This window comes from Amblyomma maculatum, chromosome 4 (genome assembly GCF_055883805.1).
Source record: "Amblyomma maculatum isolate TAMU_Amacu chromosome 4, ASM5588380v1, whole genome shotgun sequence".
NCBI lineage: Eukaryota > Metazoa > Arthropoda > Arachnida > Ixodida > Ixodidae > Amblyomma > Amblyomma maculatum.
The window spans coordinates 94,590,467-94,606,771 of record NC_139347.1 but is presented as its reverse complement, the minus strand read 5'-3'; the positions used below and the strand labels follow the sequence as shown (position 1 = coordinate 94,606,771).

The following is a 16,305-nucleotide window of genomic DNA, read 5'->3' as shown; positions in this document are numbered from 1 at the left end:
GTATCAAACTCTGTGTAGTTAGGCATTGGGATGAAGAAAGACGTCGCGTTTATCATGGCCTTATTAATTTTCTCTTCAAACCAGCAGAGAGGCCTGCTCTAGAAGCATCTTTAATAAGTGTTTGAAACACCGAACAATCGATGCGGTGCATACGTGTGGCAGAAGTGCATGTGGAAAGGGTAATAATGATCACATATGTAGAGATGTGTTCGCCTCTGTGTCTTTCTATATCCCCAAGCCATTGAACCCTGCTGGTAAGGCATCGAGACACGAAAGGCAAATCAAGCTCGAAAGAAGGTCGGCGTACCGTCAGTAACCTAGGTGTAGTGTGCCTGATTATGCACCCAAGTGCGCAGGAATGTTCATTCTTATTGAGCCTTCCCATCCGAAATGAGCAACTCAAGTCGGCAGCTCTTCTCAACTTTCTGATATCAGATAGGGGTCTCGTCAAGTCGTATAAATCATTGAGACATCAGGTCTCTGTCATACCAGCTGCTCGCTACCGCCTACCAGCGCCATGCCCGTGATGTTTCGCTCCAAACGATGACTCCAGGGGCCCGATGTTTTGAGTAAGTGGGCCTTTTGAACTCTATCGCGTTAGATTATCTGACATTTCTTCCTAACGTCATTGCCCCGAGCTGAGGGAAGGAAGGATGTTTCGAAGCACCGGTCACTCAGTTAACACATTAAAAACAGCAAAGGAATATTATACCTAAATGCTTCTAAAGGTGTGCTCTCAAAGAAATGCTGAGAAAAATTAGTGATTTGGCAAAGGCTGCCCACAGTCTCCATGTAATTACTTTCTTTTTCATTGCAGGAACATTTGCTGGGCGATCACTTTTCGACGTGTGGAGGCTGACAAGCAAGGTGATCGAAATCAATCACCATAAAGGCCTGTAAGCCACATTCTAAACACGTCTCCTCTTATGATAAGGGAGGGTTTTCATCATGAGTAAGAGAAAAAAAGACGAAGAAAGTGTCTGGCCTTTTCCACAAAGCGAATTGGCCACTCGCCTATTATTAGAATGTTTTTTGCTTACGGTGACTACGAACACATTATCTTGCGTGGCTCTAATAATAATTGTATAGTTAAGTGGTAAAGAGATCACGATAACGTGATTTATGTTGGCTGTTTTTTTTTTTTTTTTTGCAGCGCCATTAAATTTAAATTCACGTTCAGAAAACGTTTCAAGGTTTCAAGGGCCTACCAGAATAGCGTGCAAAAATGTGACTCCGAGCATAAAGCTACAAGCAGGATTCCTTCGGTCAACATTGCTTAAAGTTAGATCTTGTGGAAACAGGGCACCCTCGAGTAATGTTTACTTTTCAGACGTCCCCTCTGGCCTTTTAGTTAGAAAACAAGTGGAAAAACAATCTCCCGGTATAAAATATTTTAAATGGGCACTCTTTTGATATATTGTTCGGTAAATATTTTAAAGTGCGTAGATAGCGCTTTGTCCGCGAACTCAGCGACATTTGCTACATTCGCAAACTTTCTACTGCAGGAAGGCACACTGCTTGTCAAGTATGGCCATCCGATTTTTACTTTTAAGGCGAAAGCCCTTCTGGGCTCATGGAACGAAATTCTGTGCTCAAGAGTTGTGCGTGAGATGTGCGCGAGATCTGTGCATCGGATCAATGCGCTGATGTGCCATTTGTCAATCATTCTGATGAAGTCACCAGAAAAATAAAAATCACCTGTCCACTGGGGATCCGACAGAATCGAACTTCCATCGCTCGGATCTCCAGCCGAGCGCTTTAACAAACTGCGCCACGCCCGAGAAATTTTTCTCAGACATGGTAATTATTACTCGCGATTATGTACAGCAAGGCTATGTACACGGACTATTTAGAAAACACTCAACCGTTGTTGAGCTGCCAAATACAAAACACAACTAAAATGCAGGCAAAGATAAACTTCGTGTCACCAGCGGAAACCAGTCAGGTTAAAATTCATTTTCTTCATAAACGTCCTTCAGATGCAGCATCATTTCAAAAAAAATGGATTCTAGTTGGAACAACAGGTTCAGTTGCGATCCAACATGCGTGTCTTCCACAAGCTGTGAAGTCGAATAAGGAAAGCATGTCATTCGTTTCGTAATCAGATTGTGCAACAGCAAGATACCGCAGACTGTACGGATTTAGAATAAAGTTTTTCTTTACAGTTTTTTGCAGCACGTCCCAAAAGAGAATTCTTTGCAATCTCGGGCGTGACGTTATTGTGTGGTGTGCCAGAAAAGTTGCGCCACGCTCGAGATCGTGAAACGGACTTCATAATTATCCTTGTCTACCGTGAGGGTGATAGCAGCGCTGTCAGTGACGCTGCAGTTAGTGATAATGACAATTATGAGAAAAGAAATGATAATGGCAGTGCATTTAGTTTATAATGAGAGAAAACGTGATGTACCGTGTGCAGCAGCAACGCTCCGGCTTTCGCATTTGTGCAGTGTATATTCCGCAGTACTCCTAGAATTTTTCATCCAGTTGATGTCCTTAAACACGAATCATGTGGCGAAAGCGAAAAACAGGTCAGGAAACTGCTTGAATATGGAAGATCTAGATGTAATCGCAATCTTAAAACACCTCTATTGTTTTTGTCTACTGCAGCAGCAGGATAGTGGGTATCTGTTGCGCAGGTGACTACGACATATGACTTCAATTCAACCACTACTGTTCGCCATCTCCGCCGAGAGGAGACTTTAGGTGAGCGAGTGGCGTGTATGAGAAAATTGTTGCTATACAAAGAAACATTGTTATGTAGTTACTTTTTGCAGCTTTTTTACTACCAAATTGGTTTCTTTTATGACTTTTGCGCGGTGACCACGGTGTCAAAACAGGAAGACGAGCCCAGAATAGTTGGGGAAGCACCTTATAATGAAGATTTAATTGCTGTCCCGTTTCTCTGCACTCAATCTTTCCATTCTTTCCTTTCTCCCAGCACAATACATATGTTCTGCCCCGCAATTCAAATGAGTTTGAGGGTGAGTATAGATTGGGGTCGCGATCGAAATTCGGCACGTCAGAGAAGAATACATTGGAATGAAAGGAAAAGAAACAGAGAGGAGCTGGAAATAAACTGTGACAGAAAGCCAGTGTCAGAGCTGACTTGAATGACAACCAGGGAACGAATTGGTCGGGTCGATAAGCGGCCGCCCTAATGTTGCTGACCTCTTCGCGGAGATATTCCCTGAATACTATGGTTTTCTTTCACCTTCTTTTTTGCAGTGAATAGATGTATAGAGCTTTTCAACCAAATTCAGGTCGATTAGTTTGTTGTTCCTTCTGAAAGCGTGATCCCTAGCCTCCCCTACTGTTTTTTTTTTTCGCTACTAGACACGTGACCCTGCCTTGCGGCGCTCGTGTGCTACGGACTTGAGCGGCCATTCTTTCCTCTCTCCTCGTTTTTACGTATACCGCATTAGTTTTTTGGTGGAGCTGCATGCTGTTTTACATATGTATACACGGGGAGCAATTAGCAGTGAATATTTATGTCTTTTAATACGACCACGTCAACATCCTGTTCTCGAACAAGTCTGGCGGTGGTGTTGGGACCGAAAAATCATGTGCATGCCTCCGGCAAGTGGCACTTGTCAGGTGACATCACCGTAGAGGCCAACTCTAGAAAGTGTGGTGAGATTGAAGTCGAAGACAGGACCTTTGAATCCCGAGTAAGACAAGCTACTCCCTCTGGGCTGCGCAGGGACGTTCACACGGCATGGTTAAAGTAGGCCTTTACATTTACGTCGGGGGGTGCTGCACACAAAGTATTAGAGTACGGCTACATGCTAGGGATTATTTTCAGGTATGAGAGGTGCAAATGAACGGAATAATATTCATTTGAGTAGCGAAATCCCTGTACGCGAACGAAGGCCCTTGCAGACCGGAGCTGTTAACGATTTTTCGTCACAGCCTTAAAGGCGGAGATTAGATGCCCCCCAAACTTTTGTATCGCTGTCATGGTGCCTCTGAGCAGCCGCAGGAATTTACTCCCGAAAGGATCACTGACCTGGGGCCAGATTACGTGTCACGCTTAGTGTAAAAGCATGTAGTCTCAAAAATCTTACAATGCGCTCTTATTGGTCGCCCTCTTCGTCGCTCAGGGCTAGTCAATTGGAGCAGAACAGTGCGAGCGTTTTGAGACTTGTTCTCCAGTGAGAGGGGTACGTATCCGGCCCTGCGAGTGCGAGCGTGAACGATGATAAGGTTCAACCGAGGTTTAAAAGAAGCGTGAACGTCTTAAACTTCCAGAACAAAAAGAGCACCGATGTCAGTTTCTCGTTAAGTTCAAAGCGTCAAGACTTGTATTAAAAATCAGATCTTTTGAAAATAGTACCAAGAAAAAGAGCTATTTACTTACACCGAGTAGGACGGGCGAAAGCTTTCGCCCACAGATAGAAGTTGATACTACAAAGTATAATGCGCATTACGAGAATGTGTTAATGTCGGCACGCGAAGCAATCATCTGCGGCAGCGTTAAGAAGGGGTTTATTTCTGGGAAGTGCTGTAAATGACTATATAAAAAGAGTTACCGCTCACCTCTTATGGGAACCATATTTCTACTTACAGATAATGAAGGTGGTTGTCCTTTTGATTTAATTATACCCGTAGACCTCCTTCTATATGGCACTCCCAAATGACCGGGTATTACTGTGATATGGATGCGCGGCCTGCACGCATGTTCGTTCGTGAACGTTTCCCAAGATTATTGACGTATTGAAATTTTGGACATGAGCCCGGACTGGTACCAAGATTAGAGCTCTTGATTTCGCTTAGAACATCTCCATACTGCAAGTGCAGCGCGTAGGGTGATTGAAATGCACTTGGCTAACTTTCAACGGCGAGTGCATACAGTCACATGTGATGGTTGGGCATTTCAGCCATCCAGTCCAGCCTTTCGTACCCAAGCCACTTCAATGGTGGAAGGAAGTGCATAAAAATTGGGAATCGGAGTGGCATCTACAAAAATTCAATCGCATGCCCTAAATGCTCTGAAGTACATAGTGGCGACATTTGCCACGGGACTGCCTTGAAGTGTGCCAACTGCCGTGGCCCTCATGAGTCTTCCTCTAAGGACTGGTTTCGCCTAAAGACCGAACGAGCAGTACTGAAGCAAAGGATGCGTAATCACTATACACACACAGGCCGCTGCTAAGGTGCGACGAGGTCGTTCGCGTCGCCGAAGACCTCTAAGAAAGCAGTTACTTTCGATAGCGATGCCTCGAGCACCTCCTCTAACACCTGCTGTACTACATCAAGGGACCTTGACGGGGAGTGAAGTCGGACGTGCTGCCTCAGACCGCTACCAAAACCTTCCACGTCCACTTTGCCAGGAAATGTGCCAAATGCTCAATGTCCTGAACCTACTGTCGAACAAGAGAAATATCAAGATCTGAGACATGACCAAGACATGCACATTATTGCTATTCTCACGTCCATGATGACTGCCATCATCGCTGTGCTATCTGGCCTCCACATGCTACCTGCACAGAATGTGCGATAGGTGCTTGGAAAACCTGGCGCTTGGAAACGTTGGATAAGAAGCTAGATGCGTTCTTTTGGAATATTGCAATAAATCATGGATTGAGAGTACAGTTCCACATGAATGATTGGCAGTCGTTTATTGCCGCTCCTGAAAGAAGGCCAATCGCCTCTGAACTTAACGTCATACCGTCAAACTGCACTGGCTAGCTGCGTCGACAAAGTACTGGAAAGAATGCTGCTTAGAATATTGAGTGTTACCTGGAGCGCTGCAGTATCTATACGGATATAATGTCCGGGTTTCGACATGGACGCTCTTGAATTGACAACGTGGTGGAGCTTGTTTCATCTGTACAGCGTCAAAACCTTTTGAAGCGCTTACCGCTACGTTATTCCTGGATATAAAAGGCGCTAATGACACCATTCACCAGGCCATTTGGATGCTCTGGAAGCTGCCGAACGTGGTGGTCGCGTATTCTGCTGGATACGAAGTTCAACACGGACTCAGGATGGTTCAATATCTTCTCATTTCGGTTCCCGTGGAGTTCAACAGGATGTAAAACTAAGCCCAATGCTTTTCATTCTTACACTTTTCGGGCTTGCCAACCTAATGCCATAGTCAGCGCAACTTTCAGTCTATGCAGATGACATCTGTCTCTGAACATCAGAAGGTACGTGCCCACAAGTTTGAGCGAGGCTTCAAAAGGCGGCAAGTATAGCTGCGTCCAGCCTCCACCTGCAAAGTCAGCAAATTTGGATAGAAACGTGTGCTCTCGTTGGGTTTACATGGAAGAAAATGTCTCATTTTACAGTAAGTACAAGTGGTAGAGCAGCGCTCCCTTTCTATGAGTGGTTATCGACCGAAAACTTTCGTAGACTCCTCATCATTTTTTTCATGAAAAAAGGGACTGAATGCGATTGCTCACGTCCTCGCCTTTCTTGGGAGAATGTTGTGGGGAGCGTCAATGTGGTCGATGCTCCAGTTGTACAATATATTATTCATGGGATTCCTTCACTACAGCCTACCTGCACTGGCAAATATCAGAAGACAACAACATACGAATTCTACAGAGCATTCAACCTCAACCTCTGCGAACCTGCCTGGATTCACCGAAATGTGCCTCTACAGTCTCTACCGTAATAATTGCCCAGGAACATTTCATCACTAGCGACCTAACATTGGAGGCCCTGAGGGCAAATATTCGACACATCTCCCGGTTTTCTCTCACCATTTAGCCAGTCTTCTCATAATCAGGCCGCATACGTCGTTTACAGAGACCGTTGATGCACATCGCGCTATTATGCCGTCCTACTTTACACCCGCCTCTAGACCGTCCTCTGCACTATGGAGCCTGCACAAAACCCGTGTGCTTGATTCAATACCCGGATTCAGGAAGAAGGTCGAGCTATCGAAGACAGAACTAAACCAAATCACTTTCGAATACTGCACATCTGCACTGACAGTACTGTCTGCACATCTGCACTGACGGCTCAGTGAACAGCGTGAGTTCTTGGGCCTCAATGATCGTCCGCGCAAAGACTACAGAAATCAAAGTTAGGAGAACTCACCAGGCTTCTTCGACGGGCGTAGAGCTAATCGTGCTTCGTGTAGCCGTTGTGCATGTCAGTCAGCACATCTCCCAGAAGTGGTCTATTTTCACAGATTCCAAAGCAGCTCTTCAAGCCTTACAAGTTGCTCTTCGCAGTGGAGCCCATTAGCAACTCGTCGCGGAAATACGAGAACACCATCACTATACCATCAATAAACGACACGACATCATTTACCAATGACTTCAAGAGTCAAGCACAAAGAAGATCGCAACTTGGTTCGATCGTCCAGTGAGTGCTTTTGAATTAAAACCAGTGATCATTTCGCTCTAGCCGTCGCTATATTCTCTCGAGCCAAAACGAACTTGCAACTCTTGACTGACGAAGCTACGTCGAGGAGGGAGCCAGCCTCAGCAATGTTGAGTTTAATACTGGGAATTTATTAGCGCCACTCACATCGCGTGCACTAAAGCCGATTTCATCGTAGTTAACATGTGTCACCGTGATAGCTGCGTGCGTATGGCTACAGGGCTCCCTTCTCACATAACAGGAGTCACACAAGCAGCGTCGAGTGCACTTAGGTGGCGGAACTGAAAACAGTCGTCAGGAATCAAAGTATGCAGTCTCGGGGGCCTCCGCTGGTAGTCTGTAGAACTATAGGAGTGTGGTATCGCAGGAGGGGCAGCATTGCTAAGTACAAAACATAGACCAGGTGCTGAGACTGCGATAATGAGTCTACGAAACTAACAGAACAAGTACGAAGCCTGCCTCGTTTGGAATGGTTCTGACTGCAGTAGGTTTTCAAAGGACGGGTTGCTGAGGGTCTGCTGCGCTTTGTCGTATTTGGTGCTATTTTGCATGTCCCCTTGACATGATCTAGATGGTGGAGCAACGCATGCAGCTGGGTTCTTCGTTATCTCTGCGGAGGGGATGTGAACGTGAAGCTCCCGTACCGTACGGCACCGAGTGGCTGAGGTGGAATCCGAGGATGGACCGAACCGCAGCTGCTGCATCTTCAATATTTGTCAGTGCGCTTGGAGTTGCCGGTGTTATGAGGAGAAGTCTGTACAGCGCAATGCCAGGTTACGGAGTATCGGAAGGAACTATGCAGGATCCTCAGTTTTTTCTGGGAAGCCGGCAGGTCGTCTCTATTGAGCATGCGCAGCGGGTTCAAGACTTCAAGTGTCTGCCATGCGGAATGGCGTTAGACTGAAGGCAGGCCGAGTTATTGAGGCAGAAGATTCGCCTTGGACTTCCGGCGTAGACGTGGCTTGAGAACTGTGTCATGGCAACGGAACCATTGCACCTTGCTCTCATGAAGATGCAACTAGAAGCCACAATAATACGCTTTAGCCATTTGTTGATGTCTAAAATAGATATCGAGCGTTTGCCCATGATACGCCATCGTTGAGGGCACACCTCGATTGTAGCATTAGTGTGTTATTTGGGACTCTACATGTTTCAGAACTGAAGACGCAACCCGTTTGTAATACGTTTACGTAACTTTTATGAAACATATTTCGCACCAGTGTAATAGTGGTGACAGCAATAGGCTAAGGAGCACCAGATTTGAGACCGAATCTGAACAACAGAGCTTATTTACACACTGCACATCTTCGTCGAAGCAAGATTAGTGAAAGCGAAAGATGACAGTATCAGTAGTTGCCCATAAACTGGTCAAAGGGGACTACAACGTCTCTTTATTCGTCTGAAGCGGACGGCGGGAGGACTCCGTCATGTGTTCAATGCTAAATGCGCAAAAGACACGCGCTAACTTCTGAAAGTTGCGCGCATGCTCGAGTGCTATTCCTTGTTAGCGTTGCGTTCAGCGGATGCAAATTTCCGACCCTTTATTTCGCTAATCATTTAATCACAGCAAGACCCTCTAAAGCAAAGCTCTATTTATTTTTCTGAGTCGGCATGAAGACCGCGCGTCGTGCAAGATCGGCAAAGTGGTTGGTTGGCTGGCGCCCAGTGGCTGACAACCAGATTACGTAAGTGATCCTAGCGCTAAATGAGTCATGCTTTTTGAAGCTGGTGAGTTGTGTTATCATGAAGTCATTTTTTAATATATAATTTGGGCAGAGATTTTACACAGTAAAAACTACAGGCAGGTTAAAATAAAATACAGTTAAAAATAACTCTGGAAAAAGCTCAAGATTGCTATAGCTTTTATAAGATCAAGTACTGAAGTAGCTGAAGGTGTTACGCGGGTGAGCGCATTCACCACATTAAATATGGTAGATAGAATTCAGGAACAGCGAATAATTAATTAGTCCTCTTTGACACCTCCTGAATATCAGTATTGAAATCACTACCAAGTAGTGCATGACAACTGCTATCCCTCGTAAACTGAAATATTAATTCCATGTAATTCAAAAATGTCTCAACATATCCTTCCAGAGAACAAAAAACCACAATGAAAACAAGTTTCCCTTTTCCATGCACACCCTTCACAATCAGCAGTAACAACAATAAAACGATCAACAGATATCGACAACGCCAACTGCTGCGAACGAAAAACGCATACTACCTCCACTTGTGTTAACGCGATTCAGAAAAAAAAAAAAACGATCTTAACCAGACAAGGTGGAACACTCAGAATCACCAGTTTTATTTAGCAATATAGCGATAAACTGAAAGGTAAAGTTTTGTTAAAACACGTAAAACACCTCAGTTTTGCCAAGAAGGGGCTGAAGATCTAGAATAAGTGAAACAAATAGTCAGGAATATGAGCTAATATGTTATTTGCTCGTTCGGTGTAAAGAAAATGCCGGTTGTTATCTTAAGGGCCACGTGAGCAGTGAACATTTCCTCTGTAGTCACCGTTGCTATGAATCACAATGCTCACTACATTCTCTATGAGACTTTCTATCTTCTTTAGTTTATTATATACGGCCCCTATCAATGCGTATACGTCTATTGCGGTTCAGTCTTTACCCTCGCCTCGTAAACGAGCGGAATGAGGCAATTGACGTATGTCAATTATTGCGGCAGTCTTATTGCTTTATATATAGTCTTATTAAACTGGCAAACTCAATAAACTATTAACATATCTCTATAATAACACTAAGACACGGTTTTGGGAGGCAAGATTGCGAAGTCTAGCAACTTTATGAGCGTTTTCAGCCAAAGATAGAGTATGCGCTTATGAAGTTTCAGCAGGAAGTGAAAAAGGTAAAACCGTGTCCAGAGTACGTCGTAGAAGTCGGGAGTAAAGACGAAAAAACGAACTGTAGCCTGTCGTTTTGTGCCTACTAGTGTGAAATTCGTATATTATATAATGGAAGGACTTCATCCTAGTTTTTGTGGCGAAAGTCGACATACATTGCGAGCTTATTGCTAAGGGTACAATTGGTGCGTTCGATAACACCGTTTGTTTGTGTGTTATGGTAGGAAGATGAATGGCGAAAATGCCATAAGCAGCGCCGAAGAAATTCCTCTACAACTTCTGCTGTAAACTGTCGCCCACGGTTCCTTATTAACACACGAGGAGGCCCAAGTCGAAGAATGATGACCCGTACGGGGTCATCCTTCTCATACGTATGATAATACGTATAAGAAAGGCTGAGATTTCAGAAGCAGTGGCTGACGGTATGGCAGCAGTACCACACAGTTTCACAGTTCCGCGTAAGACAGTCTACGCACACAATGACCCAGCGGTTTTCATTGGTGGAACGGAGAAACGGTCCTAAAAGGTTAATACCGGCCTCTTAAAATAGGATTCGTGGCGACATTATAGGCTGCAGATGACCCGGCGGAGAGTAGGTTGGGTGCTTGAAACGCTGGCACTGTAGGTAGCTGGCCGCATAACGTTGAGTCGTCTGACGCATCTTCGGTCAATTAAAGCATTCCTTAGTCCTGTGTAGACTCCTTGCAAAACACAAGTGTCCAGCCGTCGCATCGTCGTACATTGCCCGAAGAACCTCACACTGAAGACTTGTAGGAACTACAAGAAAAAACCGTGCACCTACTGACGAGTAGTTCGTCCTGTATAGTAAACCGTCACGAATGCAGATTGAGATCGCTGGGTTCCAGGAACTTGCTACATTAAAAAGCGGAGCCTAATCTTTGAATTCATAAACATGAGGTAAGCTTGGAGAAATAGCAGCTATATAATCATCCAAGAGCTCAATGTCGCAATAAGTAGTTTCAAGCGGCAACTGTGACAGGCAGTAAGCATCACTATGCTTACGACCAGGAAGAAAGCGGTTAGGGACAGAGGTGTCTAGGCTGTGCCTGTTTGCTAGCGCCCCAAGTGACCAGGATTGGGCTTTCGCCACAGACGTCCGGGATTCCAGACTCAGATTGGCCCGATTCTGACTCCAGAGGCATCTGCCTGAGCTACAGGACTCAAGCGCACCTGGACTTGGACCTTCCCAGCAGCTTTGATGAGGTGGCCACCAGCCGGGCGGCCGAACGCAAGTGAACCGCGCATCCACCAGACGCTGCTTCGGCCGTATGAAGTACGCGTATGTGACGTGTAATAGTTGGACCCAGGCTACAGCGTAGAGGCCTGCTGTAGAGCGACCGTTGACCCGACTCGTCGATGTGGGACGCACCCAGGGCCACCGCCTCCACCGACGCCCAGACGGACCATTCCGACGGACGCACCACCACCCCGGACACGAACACATGAGTGCGCCTTTACTTTTATTGCGTAAATTGTTGTCCTGTTCATTGCACATGTTTCTTTGCCTTTTCTGGCTTGTATGTGTTTTTTCCTTCATTGTTAAATGAAAGTTGTTTTTTCCCAGGGGCCACCGCCACATAGTGTGTTTTATTTTATCGCCATTCTTGGAACCTCTCTTCACAGGCAGTCCACTTTAAAGGCACATCTTTTTGTAGAAGACAAATAAGTGAGTATGCTAGGTCAGCAAACTTAGGAACGAAGGCCGGAAATCGGAGCAAAGCTGCAAAAAACTCCTGAGCTGTTTTGACGATTTCGGAGGGTTTCAAACAAGTGACAGCTTCAATATTTTTTCGGATCAGGCCTGACCCCATCCTTGTCTACGAGATGTCCAAGTACCACTGTCTGGCGTTTTCTGGAACGACATTTCTTGGAATTGAGTACCAGACCAGCTTTCTCGATATACTCCAAGACAATCTCTAATCGACGGTTGTGTTCACGAAAGGTAGTTACGAATATTACTAGATCGTTCAAATAACACACACAAATATGCCACTTCAGTCCGCGCAAAACTGTATCCATGAATCTTTTGAAGGTGGCTGGAGCGTTACATAATCCAAACGACATCATATGAAAAATGCCGTATTTTCTTTATCTTTTGGGTGCATAGGAATCTGCCAATAGCCTGATCACATGTCAACTGAGGAAAAATAGGACGCATATTGTACATAATCAATGGCGTCATCAATACGTGGCAGGGGATACACGTCCTTCTTGGTAACAGAATTCAGCCGTCGACAATCGACACAAAATCGCCATGTGCCATCTTTCTTTCTGACTAGTATCCCAGGGGCAGCCCACGGACTAGACAATTCCTGAATGATGCGCTTATGCAGGATATCACGAACTTGTTCTTCGATCGTCTGGCGCTGTGATGGGGATACACGATAAGGCTTCTGGGAGATTAGATCAGCACTTCCAGTATTGATTCTGTGATGAGTACGGGAAATGGGAATTCGTGGTGGCGAGTTTCGAGAGAAATCGAAAGCCGCAACATATTTCGACAGACCTTCACTAAACTGCGACGGTCACTTGTTGGCAGGGATTTGTTAACCAATGCAAGAAATTTTGTCTTATATACTTCTGAGTATTTGCTAGGCTGAGAATTGTGTGTGCTGAGCACTGCCCCTGATTCAACGGCGTCTTCGTTAAAGTTGGCAAATTTTAGGCCACGTGGTAATACAAGAGGTTCATTAGAGCAGTTACTCGTCCACAAAGAAGAATGGCTATTCCTGACATATGATGCAACGGGGAATCAGAGCACTTTTCTTCGCGCAGTTGAGGGTGAGTGGCTCAACTACAGCGTAGAATGCATCACTAGCACAACTTGAACTAACCACTTGTATTTCTGCTGACATTGCAGGAATGACTATGTTCTCCGAAACAGAAAGCGTGCTAGGATTGGTCGTTGAATTCTCTCATCAAGCAGATTCAACACGAGTACTCACAGAAATGTCACCGTTGCGAAAGTCTAGAGTGACCCCACATTGTTGCAGAAAATCGAGACCAAGAATGACGTCATGTGTTGATCGAGCAAGTACTAAGAATTCAGTTCGAAATGTGTGGCCGGCGATTACAAGGTTCACAGAACAGATTCCAAGTGGGTGAAGCGGTTGGCCACCAACACCACACAATGTCGCCGCACTATCGCAACCAAACATAATTTTACGACCAAGGCAGTTTTTAAAAGCGAGGCTTATAATAGAAATGGTTGCACCTGTGTCCACCTACGCCATAGCACGTACGCCGCCCACAAGCCGTTCAATTCGATTTTTTAGCATCGAAACGGGCAGAGGTATAGGTAAGCTTGAATCTCTTGCGACGTCACCTCCATCGGTCACACTGACTAGTTTCCCGGAGGTGGCGACCGTCGACAGGGAGAAGGGGAGCGTCGCAGACGCCGAGGTGTCAGAGGCCGGTGATTCTGATTCATTTCAGTTAAGGGCTCTCTGTGCTTCTGTCGGCTAGGTGTTGCTCCGTATTCATTCCGGCCAGGAGTTCTTCTATAAGGATCATCATTATCAGCAGGAAATCTTGAGTGGGAGGTCACCCACTTTCGGTGATAGTGCTGGTATGGACGAAGATTGCAGTAAAAACGCGAATTGTGGCCCATAATTACACAGGCATAACAAACCGGCGGCTCACGTTCACGCGATGATTAAAGCTCATCGTCGCTTGAGTTAAACGCTTCAAGGTCTGGATGTAGTCGATGAGGAGGACGAGAGTGCTCACTGTTGTAGGCGTTGATAGCGAGAGTTTTGATGTTCGGGCGGTGAGTAGCAGAGCATCGGATGTCCCAAGGAGATCTAACAGAGGGAGCATAGCAGACAGAAGATGGACTATTGTATGCCAAGGAAGGGCCACTGTAAACGGTTCTGACGTGGTCCCCGATATTTTATGTCTCCGAAGCTCTTCGCGAACTATCTGTTGAATTATATCTGCAATGCTCGTCGCTTCAGGCACATCCACACTGGCGACAGTTGTGAGATTGGTCAACCGACCAAACTTCGAGATGATGCGGCGTAGCTTCAAAGCTTCAAACGTGCGGCAGTGTCGTGTTATCAGCGGTGGTATTCAAATCGTCCTTGCTGATAAGAACGCTGCACACATCTTCCGCTATTCCCTTGAGGGGGTGGCCCACTTTGTCTCCCTCAGCCATCCGTAACCATTCTGCACAGCTTGAGGACGTCTATGTAAGTTGGGCAGGGACCTCCCGGTACTCGCGTTCGCTGAACCAGATTCTATTTGGTGCTTTTTTTTCGAGCATCGGCATCACCAAATCCCGCTCTCATTTCATTCTTGAAGCAATCTTAGATGTTTAGGGATACTTCACGATTTTCAAACAACATTTGTGCCGTTTAATCAAGAAAGACCACATTCGCGAACTTAGTTTTCGCATCTTAGCAGTTGTATTTGTTCACCTGATTGTAGTGGGTGAGCCAGTCATACAAGTCTTCCCCATGCTTGCCATAAAAGTGCCAGGGTTACCGATACGGCTGTGTGGTGGTCGGTTGAGCTGCGGGAATTGGTTGCGTTGGAACGTCTACTTGCACCATCTCCGTCCGTAGGTGTGTAGCCCAGCTATTGTTCTACTTCGTTGATGTAGGAGAGTTTCCGTCGTGTATTACCCCGCACCTCCACCATAGTTGTTACGACGTTTATTTACAAGTTTGAGTCTGATTGTTAGCACGCCACAGCAGACAGTCTCAGCTTCCTCTTCCTCTTCTGCCTCTTCTCTTCTTCCTCCAATACAGGACCGCGCGAAGTGCGTGACAACATATACATATATCCCTATCACCACAGGTGGCTGCATATATATGCACTGTATAAGACGGCATCAACGCTATTTCAGCGAAAAAATACAAAATATTTAAATACTACCGACGAGAATGAGTTTCATAAGCATTTTTCACACACTATGGAATAACGCTACATTTATTAGAGAAACAGGTGTTTCAATGAACATTTTAAAAATTCCTGCATAGAGTGAGCTCAAAATTGAAAAAAAAAAAATATTTGAGCGAAAATTTTCTTTGCCGCGGCGTACACACCATGCTAAAATTTTTCTGCTGATATTTCGAGTATTTATAAAATTCTTAACTTTTCAATTATGGTAGTTAGGTGGTTATTTTGAAAGGGGAGCTTGGGAGCATGAACAAGACAGTGCTATATCAGTTTTCAAGAAGAAGAACTAATGTTATGGAGCCCTGCAATGGGAGGAACTCCGACACTCTTTCCGTGCGAGACCGCGCCTGAGAGCAATAGGCGCGTAGAAATGTCGTTACAATCGCGATGCCTTGGAATGACGTGTGTAGTGGGTACTGTACTCAGTTCCAACTACAGATGGCTTTACGCCACGTCATATACTTTATTTGGCCTCGCCTCTTGGTGCAAGGGAAAGCTAGGGACTGCCAAATGCGTGATCACTAAAAGCGGTGAAACGAAACAAAGTGCATGGCACGTCATTATTGTACATTTAGCTCAAATTTGGCGCCGTAGCCACTGCACACTTCCGCACCGGACGTCGCGTCTGTACCGAGCTTCTTTTACGTATCTAAGACTCGGCTTCGGTTTTGTACGCACAAAGCGCCTGATATAAAAATCGCTGCATGGCTTTAGTAAATGACTAATTTTTTATTTCAAAACTGACAGCATTTCTTGCTCATGGCTGCACACTCCGCATTAGGATTACTGCGTACAACTGCGATAGTTAAATAACTTAATTAGGAAATCTATTTAATCTGTCTGTAGAATTAACCAACTTTTGCAGAAAAATATGTCTTTCGCGCCTGAGAGTTTCTTCTCACTATTAAATTTTTTTTCTATTTAAAGCTACCTGTTTTAAGTATTTTTGAAATTACTCGCTAAAACACTCGATATGTGTACATCTCTGTACCACAATCGACTCAGGCATGTCCTCGGGCCAGAAGTTTTGTGAATATGTTAATTTAGCTGCGGGACCTGAGGCAACTTGCATTTAAAAAATGCACCGACAATGGCCTGCCCTCACCAAACCCGATAGCAGAACTCGCGATGTTGAGCTGAGATGCAGAATGTTATGCCAGCTCTACCAATCTGGTAAGTGATAA

At 45.3% G+C, this 16,305-nt stretch overlaps 1 long non-coding RNA gene across 1 annotated transcript in view; it reads left to right on the top strand.

Moving 5' to 3' along the window:
* The first annotated feature begins 385 nt into the window (after window positions 1–385).
* The window catches only part of LOC146191687 (uncharacterized), a 37,616-nt gene continuing 21,696 nt past the window's right edge, over window positions 386–16,305 (top strand). Inside the window, exons 1-2 of the long non-coding RNA XR_014706362.1 lie at window positions 386–569; window positions 818–896. This is a non-coding gene — a long non-coding RNA (uncharacterized LOC146191687). The remainder of the gene's footprint in view (window positions 570–817; window positions 897–16,305) is intronic.